Consider the following 12,997-nt stretch of genomic DNA (forward strand, 5'->3'; position numbering starts at 1 on the left):
CAAACCAGAACTTCAGCAGCAGTCTTGATCTGGATAAGTTTCTGTCCCACTTTTCATTTAAGTGATTTCCAATGATAAAACTTTATCATTTCAATGATTTACATTGAGTAAGAGTTGTGAGCCAACTGGTTCTGTAAGCCAAAGGATGGCACTGCTTCCTACATGCAGAGACCCACAGAACAGCTTGTGATATTGCAGTGCCTGAGGATAGGTACTGGGAAACACAGTAACCTAGGGTTCTAGGTGGCAGGCATGCCATCAGAGGTGTCACTGCTCAATCATAGGCACATGGGGTGGCTGGCTGGCTGTACCTGTAAGAGCTCAAATTGACCTTGATGGGCCATGTCAACCACTTTCCTGCCTCGAAGACCAATGACTGCAGCCTGTTCCCTGCACTGGCAATCAGAGTTGGGATTCCAAAGTCCCCTATACAGCTTGAGTGTATTTATCCCTTTTCTTGGGACAGGTGTCACCATGAAGTCCTGGCTGGTCTCAAACTCCTTATGTATACCACGCTAGTTTTGAACTCTTTGCCTTCACTTCATAATTGCTGGGCTTACAGGCAGGTGCCATCACACCTGGACTGTGTATTCATCATCTAAAATGTCCCTAAATGCTTCATCTTCGAAAGACAGAGCCATGGGAAGCTTCAGGAGCTTGTTGGGTATGAAAGAGGTACAGAATGAGACACTGCGCTGCTGCAGTACCTGAGAGGTGGTTTGATGTGGGAGAGCACCTCATGCTATAGAATGGGAACCAGCAAAACAAAAACAAAAACAAAACAGCTGCAGAGCACAGCCAGCTCACCTGTTCTGAGACACTGCAACAGAATGAACAGCTGGCCATCCCAACTGCAGGTTCCTCTCCCAGATTCTCCTAATTGAATTCTATCCCTTAAAGCAGTAGCCCTCTAAAGGGAGATGACTTTGTCCACAGGGGACATATGTCAATGTAGGAGATATTTTTGGCTACTGTCACTGGGAGTGGGGTGCCAGTGGCATCTAGTGGGTAGAAGGCAGGGATGTTGCTGATCATTACACAATACACAAAGAAGTCTCCCATGGAGAATTACTGAAAGGCCAATGGTGCCCAAGTTGACAAATCTGTTGTAGATGGGAACTTCTCTCTTGCCCTCTGAATCCGGCAAGAGCCAAGGCCCTTAAAATGACAGCCAGGCCAGTGTGAACACACTACCTCAAGCCATTGCCATGCTGGGCAGAAAGCCCAGCTCCCCCAGTGTCCTGTAAATGTCTAGTCAGCTGCTGGTAGTCTAAGTTTCAGTGAATATAACTAAGCCATGGGTCTTTTTGTCTTGTCTCTCCTCTGAAATGGCTGTTACTTCTTTCTTAAAGCCAGTGCAACTCCAACTGCAACTGACAAGATGGCGACTGCAGCAGCGCCCTTCAAAGAGCAGCACAGCCTCACCCTCAGTGAGCAGGGCACCCTTTGCACCCCTGGCAGCAGTGTCTTCTCCAGTGTTGCTCTTTTTCTTGCTCCCAGCCCCTCCTCGCTCAGCTGAGAAGCCCCTTCCACCCTCTCCACAGCAGCAGGTCTCACCGTTACTGCTTCCAGCTCTTCCTCACCAAGCTCCACAAACACAGATGGAGTGGGGCTGGCTTTCTCAACTCTCATCATTTCTGGGGCTTCCTTGGTAGTGACCTGTGGGAGCGAGGGAGCAGTCGCTCCCAGGAATGCTTCCTCTGGTACATCCTCCTCCACACGCACGATGTCAGAGTTAGATGAGTTGTTCTCACTGTCCTATCCAGCCTCACTGCTGTCTAAGCTCTCACTTCTTCAGGATCCATCACAATCTGTTGCCATGACTCAGGCCCAAGGGACACCGGGAGGCTTTCTGTGTGCCAACTCTGGCTAGCAGATAGTAAGACAGGCAGGCTCTCAGACTGCCAAGATGATGTCACTGTTGGAGACTGGGTGTGTGTGGGGGGCACCTAAATTGTCCAGAGTTGTCACGGGCAGTATAAAAATGTCATTGGTATCTTCCACAATGATCCTAGGATATTCCTCCTCTTTAGACTCAAGACTAAAGACATGTCCCAGCCACCTTGCTGAATGATGAACTCTGCTACACAGTCCTCTAGATAAATTACTGCCAAACTGTAGCAGCATACTCAAAAGCTCTTGACCACGTCATGTCAACTCCACAAACATTTGTTGTAGCAAAACCAGATGCACCAAAATCTTATTCCATCTGCTGGTATGGACTGCATGCTCTCCACTGTACATTCATGATATGCCTCATATGTCACTGGCTGGCTGAGGATCATCTACAAGGTTTATGAAGGTTTAGATCTTGTGATACCCTTTCTTCAAGATGGGCCAAGCAGTCTTCTAAGGAGCTTTCAGGGGTATCAAGGCTAAACACCAATGAGGTGTGACAGTCAAAGCCTGTGCTGGTGAAGGCTTCAGAGACTTCTTTGTCCAAAGATTTCAGTTCCTCCTCAATCTCAGATTTAACTTTTAATAAAACTTCTGGATTCAGAGACCATGGTGCGCAATCTAGATGAACTCCTTGGGGTGAAGGACCTTTTTGTTTCTTCTGCGAGAGAGGTCCCAAGTAGCTGAGAACAGCATACTTTGTTTCATGGTGAATCCTAGAGATATAATCCTCAACCATGGAATTGGCTGAAAAAGTTCCAAGGAGGTCTAGTAGATGGTAGAAGTCTGGCTCTGGCCCTGCCCCAGAAGGGATGAAGGAGGTGGTGGAGGCAGTAGGTGCTTCTCACAGGGTGAAGGGGTAGGCCTCAACTTGCTCTCTTATAACCCATGATCACCTGACAAGGGATGGCACTGCATACAATGGGTTAGGTCTTTCCACATCAATCGTTAATCAAGAAAATGCCCCACAGATACGCCCATAGGGCAATCTAATGGAGGCAATTCTTCAACTTAGGTTCCCTCTTTCTTGGGGGACTTTAGTTTGCATCAACTTGACATAAACTAACCAGAACAATCCCAGAGAAAGAACCAGGGAGTTTTACTGTTAGCCTCCCTCCCATCCTCCCTGAGAAGGACCTAAAGCATCTACAAGGATAACTGTACAACAGGAAAAAGGAAACGGATTTTCAGGGGACCATAGGAGACTGGTTCTGAACTCACACGGATTCCAGGATGTGAGTGCCATTAAGGAGATGCTTGCTTTACAATGGAACAAAAGGAGGGATGACCTCAGGATAAGTCCCTATGCACCTAAGCTTCCATCACGGTGAAGGGAAACTTCTTGTTTGTTTGTTTGCTTGTTTTTAGCTTCTAGAAAGCTGCTGCTTATGTGATTTAAGGCAGGGTCCATTCAAAGCTGGCAGCAGGATTTGGCAGTATTGTCCATGTGGTACTAGCCTTAGGGGCATGAAGTGGTCTTTTATTTTTATTATTTTTTTTGTCCATGGTTTCAAGAGTGCTGTACACATGCAGTTCTCTATGTGAAGGCCCTGAGAGGGCAAACGGCTGTGAGATGTCACTATGAAAGTGAAGCCTGGGGTACAGTGGAGACCCAAAGATGTCGGAGATGCCAGAGACGGGAGGACATCTGCTAAGGAAAGCTGCACACAGGAAGTGGAACTGAGCTTAGAATGCATGTTGCAGAGCTGTCTAAGCCTCTTACACCAGGCATGCAGCTCAGAATTTGGAGTTTGCCCTGCTGTGTTCCAGTCTTGCTATAACAGTCCATTATTTTTTCCCCTCTGTCCTTATTCCTTCCTTTTGAAGTGGTAATATATATTCCATGCTATTGAATGTTGGAAGTATATAATTGCCTTTTGATTTTACAGAAGGTTGCAGTTAAGAAATTACTGTGAGTCTCAAGAGACTTTGGACTTTTAAACAGCATTGAAATTGCAAGAGACTACAGGGAGTTGTATACCAGGGACTGAATGTAGTAGTTTGAATGATAGTTATTCCCCACAGGTATGAGTATCTGAACACTTGGTTCCCAGCTGGTGATGCAGTTTGGGAAGGTGGTGGCCAGGGAGCCAGCCCAGCATGGAATGGCTTGAAGTGGGACAAAGAGACACAGTTTAAAGACTGAAGGTCTCAGAGGTAGCTTTCTAACTATACCGAATGCTTGCTGATGGCCTCTGTGGACTTAACAGTCTCTTGCTTATTCTATGGCTTAGAACTGCTGGAGTTTTTTCTCTTTAACTCTCTGTGGCTTCTTTTTTCTTTATAAACCTCTGTGCTTTATTAAATGCTGTATCATTATTTTAATTACTGTTATTGTTCTGTGCTTCAGTCAACACTGAAAATTTAGGTCTTTGTTACTGTTCTGTGCTTCATTAAGCACTAGGGAAACCTAACTCTTTAATAGCTCTTTATTACTAGTACTTTAATAAGAGCTAATATCTAGCAATTAACACTTGCTGTTTAGCAGCAGGGAATTAAGTAAAAGGATTTATTGCTGGTACTCCTTTTTCTGGTGAGTAAGCCAGAAGCCTCTCTGGCTATGCTGGTTAACTCTTTGTGAACCAGAGAGGAAGAAAAAAAAAGAATCAAAATGCTTTATACAGGCAAATATGCACAGATACATATACATTCATACACCCACACTCTGGGCCCGGCCAACTGTCACAATCAGGGCCACAAGTATTCATGCATGGTTACATATATACAAATACCAACACACATACTGTAAGAATCCGTCGGAAGACCCCCACTCAATAAGGCCACAGAGACCAGAATCGCTGCAATCCGCAAGAGGTTTATTGTTCCAACGTACGTTGGGGTCCCTCAGCACACAGGTAAGAGGAGACCCCGAGCACACACTTTTTATAAACATTTTGGTGGGGAATTCAGCAGTCGCCTGAGTTGGACGATTGCAATTGGTTACCCTGAGCAATATTTAAAATTATTGGTCAACTCGAATGGGAAGGTTGTCTCCTACATTTGGCCCTGTCCTGCCCACCTTGTCGAATTTGTGGTATGTCCTGGCATTGTCTTTTCTCCGTGTCACTTCCCTCTCTGTCCTCACCCTAGGCAGGGTGGTTCCCTGTTTAGGCCATTTCCTTATCTGTCCTCACCCCAGGCAGGGTTCTCACAATACATATAGACAAACAGACACATACAGATGGGTGGATTGGGGCAGAGCTCCCCAAGCCAAACCATCCAACCATCTATTTCTTTTCTCTGGCCTTTTTATACTGGCTTAGACAAAAAGTTCTTTAGAAAACTACCTCAGAGATAAAATGTTACATAAAATGGGAGTTACAGAAGGATGCTGTTCAAAGCAATGTTTCATTCTATATGCTCATTATAAGTTCAAAGCAACAGTTTTTACACAGCCTTGCTTTATCTTAGTGTATATCTACGGCTATATCCTTGAATATCAATGTTTTCCTTGAATAAAAATTTGTCCCACGTCTATTTCTTTTTTTAGTGTAATTATGAAAGCTCATTATATTTCTTATTATGCAGCCTTTACTTACTACTATGAGGAATGGGCACATTCTATTCTTGATTCTAACTTTGTTACATCTTTCCAGCAAAGCCACTAAGACCATCTCTTAAAACGTTCTTCCTAAAGTTATTTGAATCAAGAATTCTATAGAATCATTCATTTATCTAAACATCATTAATTCATGAAAGTTCATCTTTATGCTGATATGCAGAAAATTTGGTCAACAGGGTGAGCTAATGCCACGGATTATTATACTAATTTAATAATGACAGGAGGGATTTGGCTCAGTGGTAGAGCGCTTGCCTGGGAAGCGCAAGGCCTTGGGTTCGGTCCCCAGCTCCCAAAAAAAGAAAAAGAAAAAAAAAAAAAAAAAAAAAAAAAAAAAAAGGGGGTTTTTAAAATTACTGATCATGATTTTTTTTGGGAAAATATAAAAACCCAAGCTCAAAAAAAAAAAAAAAAGAACAAAAAAAAAATAATGACAGGAAAGACATATTCGCTGCAAGAAACAATCCTGAGGTTTCTTTGGAACCGTGCCATTGGGCTCACCCATCGCAGATTATGTAAAACACTGCGGGGCCACCTCCAGGAAGGCCACCTGCTAGCTCCTGACAGGTGGTACAACCTTACTTCACGGGAGCAGGCTTGAGACTGTATAGCTTTGCCCTCTATCCGGTTAAACTTTCTCTGCTTCATGCTTGTGGTAAAGATGTAATCTCTCAGCTTCTGACTCCTATGCCATGCTTCCCCACAGTGCACCGTAATTTAAAATATATTTCTTCTGTAGGTTGCTATTGGTCGTGATGTTTTATTACAGCAACAGAAAAGTACTAATTCAATTTTTTGAAGTGCATCTTAACTTGAAAATTTTTCCTCATCCTTTACTATCTACCCAATGAGGAAAACGTATTTACAAGTAGTGGAAAATAGAAGCAGAAATTAGTAAAAATGTATTTTCAAGGATAAGATTCCTGGTGGCCACAAACTTATGGTAATCTTCGCTTTCCCAGTGCTCAAATTGCAGGTAGGAAAGAGTAGAGATCTAAGAATGTGTAGGTTTGTGTCAGTTTTTAAGAAACTATTAAAAAAAATCAAAGTTAATAAATTTTATGGAACAAGTATATGAAACAGAAAACAGCAATAAAAGGACTCCTAATTATATTGTCTGGTTCAACATCATCAGAGAAGTTGCTTCTTGTAGTAAATAGGGGGGGCAGAAAGACTGTAACAGTTAGAGGGGACGAATGACTCCAATTGACATTTGCTTACAAAGGAAAAGTTAGCTTTCTCTCATGGAGTCTCACTGGATACACTACTCATACTAGGGGCAGACCTGCTCACCAGTAGATGACCAATGTTACAGGACATTTGATCACATTGTGAACCCCAAGATTGTGAGCTGGAAAAACCTTGTTGCTGTGTGGCTCAGCTGGAGCACACACCTTTAACCCAAGAGCTAAATAAAGTCAACCCCAGGTTACCAGGCAGAGCAAGCAACCAGCAGGCAGGGAGTGAACATACGTAACTGGAAAGGGGAGACCCTGAGCTGGAAGGTATTTAAGACAGTGAAGAGAAGAAGTTTTTCCTTCTGGGAGGTCAGTGGAGTAGGAAGGACAGCTGGGTGCTTTCTCTGCCTCTTTAAACTAGTGGGCTTTTACCATGGCCTCTGGCTCCTGAGTCTCTATTTGGTAAAATCTAATGGTTACGATTAAAAAAAAAACAAAACAAAAAACAAGTCAACACAAAGCAAACTCAATAGTATTTTTGTATGCCTTTTTCTCATGTTGTCTTTTGGTCTTTTGCTTAAATATTATGGTCTCTGATTTTGTGTCTTTGTGGGTCTTGTATGTGCATGTCTGTGAGGTTTTTTTCATTGGTTTTTTTTTTTTCCGTTTTTGTTTGCCTTATTTTTTTTTTAAAGATTTATTCATTTATTATATATAAGTACACTGTAGCTGTCTTCAGATATACCAGAAGAGGGCATCAGATCTCTTTACAGATGGTTGTGAGCCACCATGTGGTTGCTGGGAATTGAACTCATAACCTCTGGAAGAGCAGTCGGGTGCTCTTAACCGCTGAGCCATCTCTCCAGCCCTTGTTTGCCTTATTTTCTAAAGATAGAAAGAAATGGCATGGTGGATGGGTAGGAAGGATCTGGAATGGGTGAGGGAAAATCATGATCAGACTATATTATCTGAAAAATTTTTTTTTACTATTTATTTTTTATTTTAATACAAGTAAATTAATTAAAAAAGAAAGAAAAGAAAAAACTTAAAGTATACCCAAAGTATAGCCCCCCCCCCAAAAATGTTTTTTTGCATAATCCAGACAACCTGAGTTCTAACCCTGGAACCCAAGTGGAATGAGAATACCAACTTCCAAATGTTGTTCTCTGACTTCCAATATGCATGCAGTCACAAGTGTATGGCTGCACTCACATACAGTCATCTTACATGCACGTATGCATTTACACACACAACAACAACAATAATAATAAAAATAAAACTTTAATCAAAGGCACCAAAGCTATAAAAAAAAAGGGATAAGAATGCAAAATTAGAGAGTTGTTTCAGTCAGGGAGAACTGCAGAATAGAAACATGATTGATGTCTTAGATTAAATATGAAACGAATACGAACCTATAAAATTCAGGTAGAAACAGAAGAAACTGGTAGGGTTACACACATGTGCAATGGGGAAGGATCTGAAACTCGTTTATCCTCAACTGCATAAGACCCTGTCTCTGAGGTATCTGCATATCACAATTCTAGCAGTTGAGAAGCCTGAGGTAGTGGGGGAATCTGTGACGTTGAGACCAGTCTGGTCTACACAGAGTTCCAGATCAGCCAGGGCTACATATTAAGACCCTGTCTCAAAACCAAAGGAAACCCAAGAATACTGTAATAGAATTTCCTATCCGGGTATGGTGGCTGTCCTAGACAGGGTTTCTACCCAGGTATGGTGGCTGTCCTAGACAGGGTTTCTACTGCTGTGATAAAACACAACGACCAAAAGCAAGTTGGGAGGAAGGGGTTTATTTGGCTTGCACATACACATCTTAGTCCATCACTGAAGGAAGTGGGTACAAGGACTCAAACAGGGCAGGAACCTGGGAGCGGGAGCTGACGCAGAGGCCACTGCGGGTCAGTGATTACTGACTTGCTCACTATGACTTGCTGAGTCTGCTTTTTTATAGAATCTAGGACCCAGGAACAGCACCACTCACAACGTACTTGTCCTCCCTCTTCAATCATTAATCTCCATAATCCTATCCTATGCAGGCATTTTCTCAATCCAGGTTCACTCCTTTCAGAAAACTCTAGTTTGTATCAAGTTGTCATAAAACTAGCCACGGTAGTGTCTCACGGCAAAAGCTAATTAAAATGAGTACCCAGAAGAAAATGATAAACATTTCATTAACTATGGCAGAAACAAAGGCTAGAAAGTATCACTGGGTTTGAATATACTTTCGGCTATTGATAAGCCCTTAAAGAATGAACTGAATTAAAGAGCAAAGGAGTGAGGAGAATATATGTGCATGCATGCAAACACACACATAATACTGTGCTTCATGTTCTGCATGGAGAGATAAACTGAGAAAAGTGTCTGGAAATGACTCACGTACTTGATGCTGACTCAATGAGCCTCAGAAGATGTAGTAGACAAGTTATGCTTTAGCAATAAGCCAGTATTTTCTCTGTAAAACATTAAACATGTTTAACTCTAAGTGGGTAATAAACATTCGACTATATCCTATGTATAAGAAAAAATGTTATTTTAGACAGCGAATCTTCATGTTCAATGAAAAGCTTTTAAGTAAATTTTCCTTTGGTTCATTTACATCATAAAAATTTGTGCCTACCAGGACACATAAAAGGGTAAGATAAATTTAAATTTAATTTAAACAACTAGTTCTTATAACCTGGTATTGTATAGAAAGCTGGAGTATTCTAAAAGGAGGTAAAATCTTCCATCCCGGAGGGAAACTCTTAAGATACAATCTGTTCTAAATATAAGTGGGTCTCAGGCCCTTTAGGGGTTGAATAACTCTCACAGTGATGGCCTGAGATCATGGGAAAACATAGATATTTACATTATGCTTCATAACAGTAGCAAAATTACCATCATGAAGTAGCAATGAAAATAATTTTACGATTGGGAATCACCACAACAGGAGAAACTGTAGTAAAGGGTTGTAGCATTAAGAAGGTTGAGAACCACTATTTAGGAATTCCCTCAAACTGATCAGATAAATACACTAGGCCCCTCTGTCTCCAGGCCTCTGTGTGTGTGTGTGTGTGTGTGTGTGTGTGTGTGTACATTTATATATATACATATATAATTTATTAACTAAATTATATATATATGTATTTTTTTTAGACAGGGTATCGTTATGCGTGCTTGGCAGGCCTAGCACTTACTATGTAAATCATGCTGTCCTCAGGCATCACAGAGAGTCACCTCTGCCTCTAGAATCCAGGGATTAAAGGCATGCATTATCACAGGCATCCTGGCCTTGAACTTTTGACCCAGTCCTGTTTCACTATTTCTCAAGTTTAACTTTAAATCATAGATCCAAGTACAAGCACACAAAATGTAGAAATAAGGTGAAGAATAACGACTCCTCTCATGTCAACTTTTGTTGTTCTTGGAGATTCCAAAAACACTGATGGAGTGACTAAAGACTTGTTTGGCCACAATCCCCTTCTCCTCCCCATACATTAACTGGAAAGCACCAGAAAGCACCAGAAATGTATGTATGAAAATACAGCTGAAGGAGGTACAAAAGGGACTCAGTAAAGATGCATCTATGAGTGCAGTAGTGGAGATCAGTCGTATAATTGATTCGGAGTTAATACAAATATATATTTCCTACCAATTGAATAGTATGTAATGCTACTTAAAATACTGTTTAATCACAAAACAGAACAAACATTGTTCTTACTGAACTTGACATTGTATGTAAAAGTAAATATTAAAATCCTGGCCAAAACACCAAAGTCCAACAACCAATCATTCGTTGACCAATCAGGATTTAGCAACTCACCTTAACAGAGACGCCCCAACCCTTCTCTCCTTAAAACCCCATTCCTGCAGAAACACTCTTGTTCTCTCGCTTTTCTCACTTGTTTGTGCTGCTGCTGCTGCTGCTGCTGCTGCTGCTGCTGCTGCTGCTGCTGCTGCTGCTGTCTTTGCAGCATTCCCTGCTCCCCTCGCCTCCTCCCACACTCGATGTGCTCAGAATTTGTAAGTGACCCTGTCTCAAATAAAAGGAAGTTGATGCCCAAGGAAGGATATCTAAGGTTTTCTGGCTTCTGAGCATATGCATGCGTGATGTGTGTGTGTGTGTGTGTGTGTGTGTGTGTGTGGTGTGGTGTGGTGTGGTGTGTGTTATATACTCTATAGTCCTCATGCTTGCAAGGCATGCCATCGTGGATGTAGTCCACTCACCAGCACCCTCACTTTGAGCCTAGAGTCTCTTGTAGTCCAGGATGTCCTTGAATCTGCTCTACAGCCAAAGACAGTTTTTTAATCAGGAGCCTTCCATAGCTGGTTTGTTGTTGTTTGTTTGTTTGCCTTTGCAGTGCTTGGGACTGAACCCAGGAATCTGCATATGCTGGGGTTATGGTCTAGGCAAGGGCTCCACTGGTGAGGTATATACCCCAACCTTGCCAAGGATCATCTTGAAGTTCTGATTCTCTGGCCACTACCTACCAAACGCCTTGCTGTCAGGCATGTACCACAAATTTTACTTATGTAAAAAGCAAAAATATGCATCAGGCAATATACTTTTCCTATTTTAAGTAATGTTTAATAGACTACTATTATTTTCCTGAGTATCAGAGACACTCTGATGGCTTGTTTTTCTTATAAAATTTATATAGTCCACAAAAATATTGGTATTTAAGATGGTTAAAAGCACATGTTCATCCTAAGCAGGCTTTAATGCTATAAAAAGCACTTATAACAAATGGTGTGACTTAATTAAAAGTGGCAAAATAGTAAAAATCAGAACAAAACATTAGGAGTCCAGTATCCACAAATCTTGAGACCCTGAGCAAGTCAGATCTCTTTTCACTTATTTCTCACCGTTCAAAGTATAAATATATTAGCACATCTTTCCAGGAAGAACTGTCATGCGCATGGGGCATCAGTGTAGTAGATGTTACATTAGATGACAGAGTTGTTTGAGAGCTTAGACTCTGTAGATAATGTTGACAGATGGAAGAAATCTGAGTAGAGACTGTATAGACAGAGTTTATCAGGTATGCCCAGGCATGCTCCTCTCCCCTCTTTAGTCTCCTCTAACGTTAGTAATAATCCCTAAGATTACGCACAACACAACTCTCCTGAAAACTGCTCCAAAGCTTCCAACATCACACAGCCCCTGATAGGTATTCGACTGTTTTCACTCTAGAGAACAGGATCAACGATTGATTGGACTAAGCATATCTAAGGTGGTCGTCCTCTTTCCGGGACTTTTATCTCTTATATGGAACTGTTGTTCCGAGGGTTCATGTCAGAGTGGTAATGTACCTGGGTTATTTAACCTCCAAGAGGTCCCTTTTAAAATATGTCATGACTTATTCCCAAGAAAAGGGAATGATTTTCCAATACATCAACTTCCCCCACAGAACTCTGTTCCCAGAAATTGTTTTTTATAAACTGTTAAAGGGTACTAGGCAGGCTAGAGACCATACTTGGTTAAATGTGACAAAAATCTCACAAGTACAACAGACATGTAAATTTCATTAAGCGGGTAACACGATCTTTCCACGGCAAAGCTGGAAAATGAGCTCACATTATACAACTCCCAAGATCAGGTGATCAGCTGATAGAGCCGGGTCGGGGGTCGAGGGAGGGGGTGGTGGCAATCTCGGACTCCACACGAGCCATCTTAAAAGCACAAGGTAGACAACTGGCAGCACGCTACATTCTAGTAGAGTGATCATTGAAAGCACTGTTTCAACCATACTTTCTCCAGCCATGACCAGTGCATCCTGACCCGGTAACCCAGCGTAGGTCGCCGCTAAAACCTTTAGAACAAGTTCTATCTGCCTTAAATCCACCCACGTCTCCGCTCCCTGTCCAACCTGCAGAGTGCCTCCGGCTTGTAGGGCTCCTCTCTCCGGGCTGGCAGCTACCTTCAAGGTCAAATAATCCAAACCCAAATTTGTAGAACAGCGAACCGTACGTTAAGAGGACAAAACTCTAGGGAATATCCTTGCGACCTAAGTGCACACGAGGAATGCTAAAGCAGCTTTTCCAGGGCCCTTGCTTGTGACGTCATACCACACGAGACTACATTTCCCACAAGTCTATGAGGGGGAATTTTAGAAACCCGTGAAAGGATTTGAGTATTTCCTAGTTTTTTAGCTCTGCTTCCTGACATTGAGGGTGTCATAAAGGCAACCAGTCTCCATACACTGAGTAACTACAGATACTTTTTAATTTGTAGAATTACAAAATGAATTCACTGAGATGTTTGAATGTGATTAAACCCTTTGATAATTATTCGTTTTACTTCTATTTCTGGTTATTGTAGCTTAAAACCATTTGCCTACCTGTAGATGCTTAATGTAGCATGGAA

The 12,997-nt window shown here is 42.0% G+C and overlaps 1 pseudogene; it reads right to left on the reverse strand.

The window, feature by feature from the left end:
- Positions 1–1,335: 1,335 nt before the first annotated feature.
- On the reverse strand, positions 1,336–2,635 carry LOC116893541 (annotated as a pseudogene).
- Positions 2,636–12,997: the final 10,362 nt, after the last annotated feature.

This window comes from Rattus rattus, chromosome 2 (assembly GCF_011064425.1).
Source record: "Rattus rattus isolate New Zealand chromosome 2, Rrattus_CSIRO_v1, whole genome shotgun sequence".
Classification (NCBI taxonomy): domain Eukaryota; kingdom Metazoa; phylum Chordata; class Mammalia; order Rodentia; family Muridae; genus Rattus; species Rattus rattus.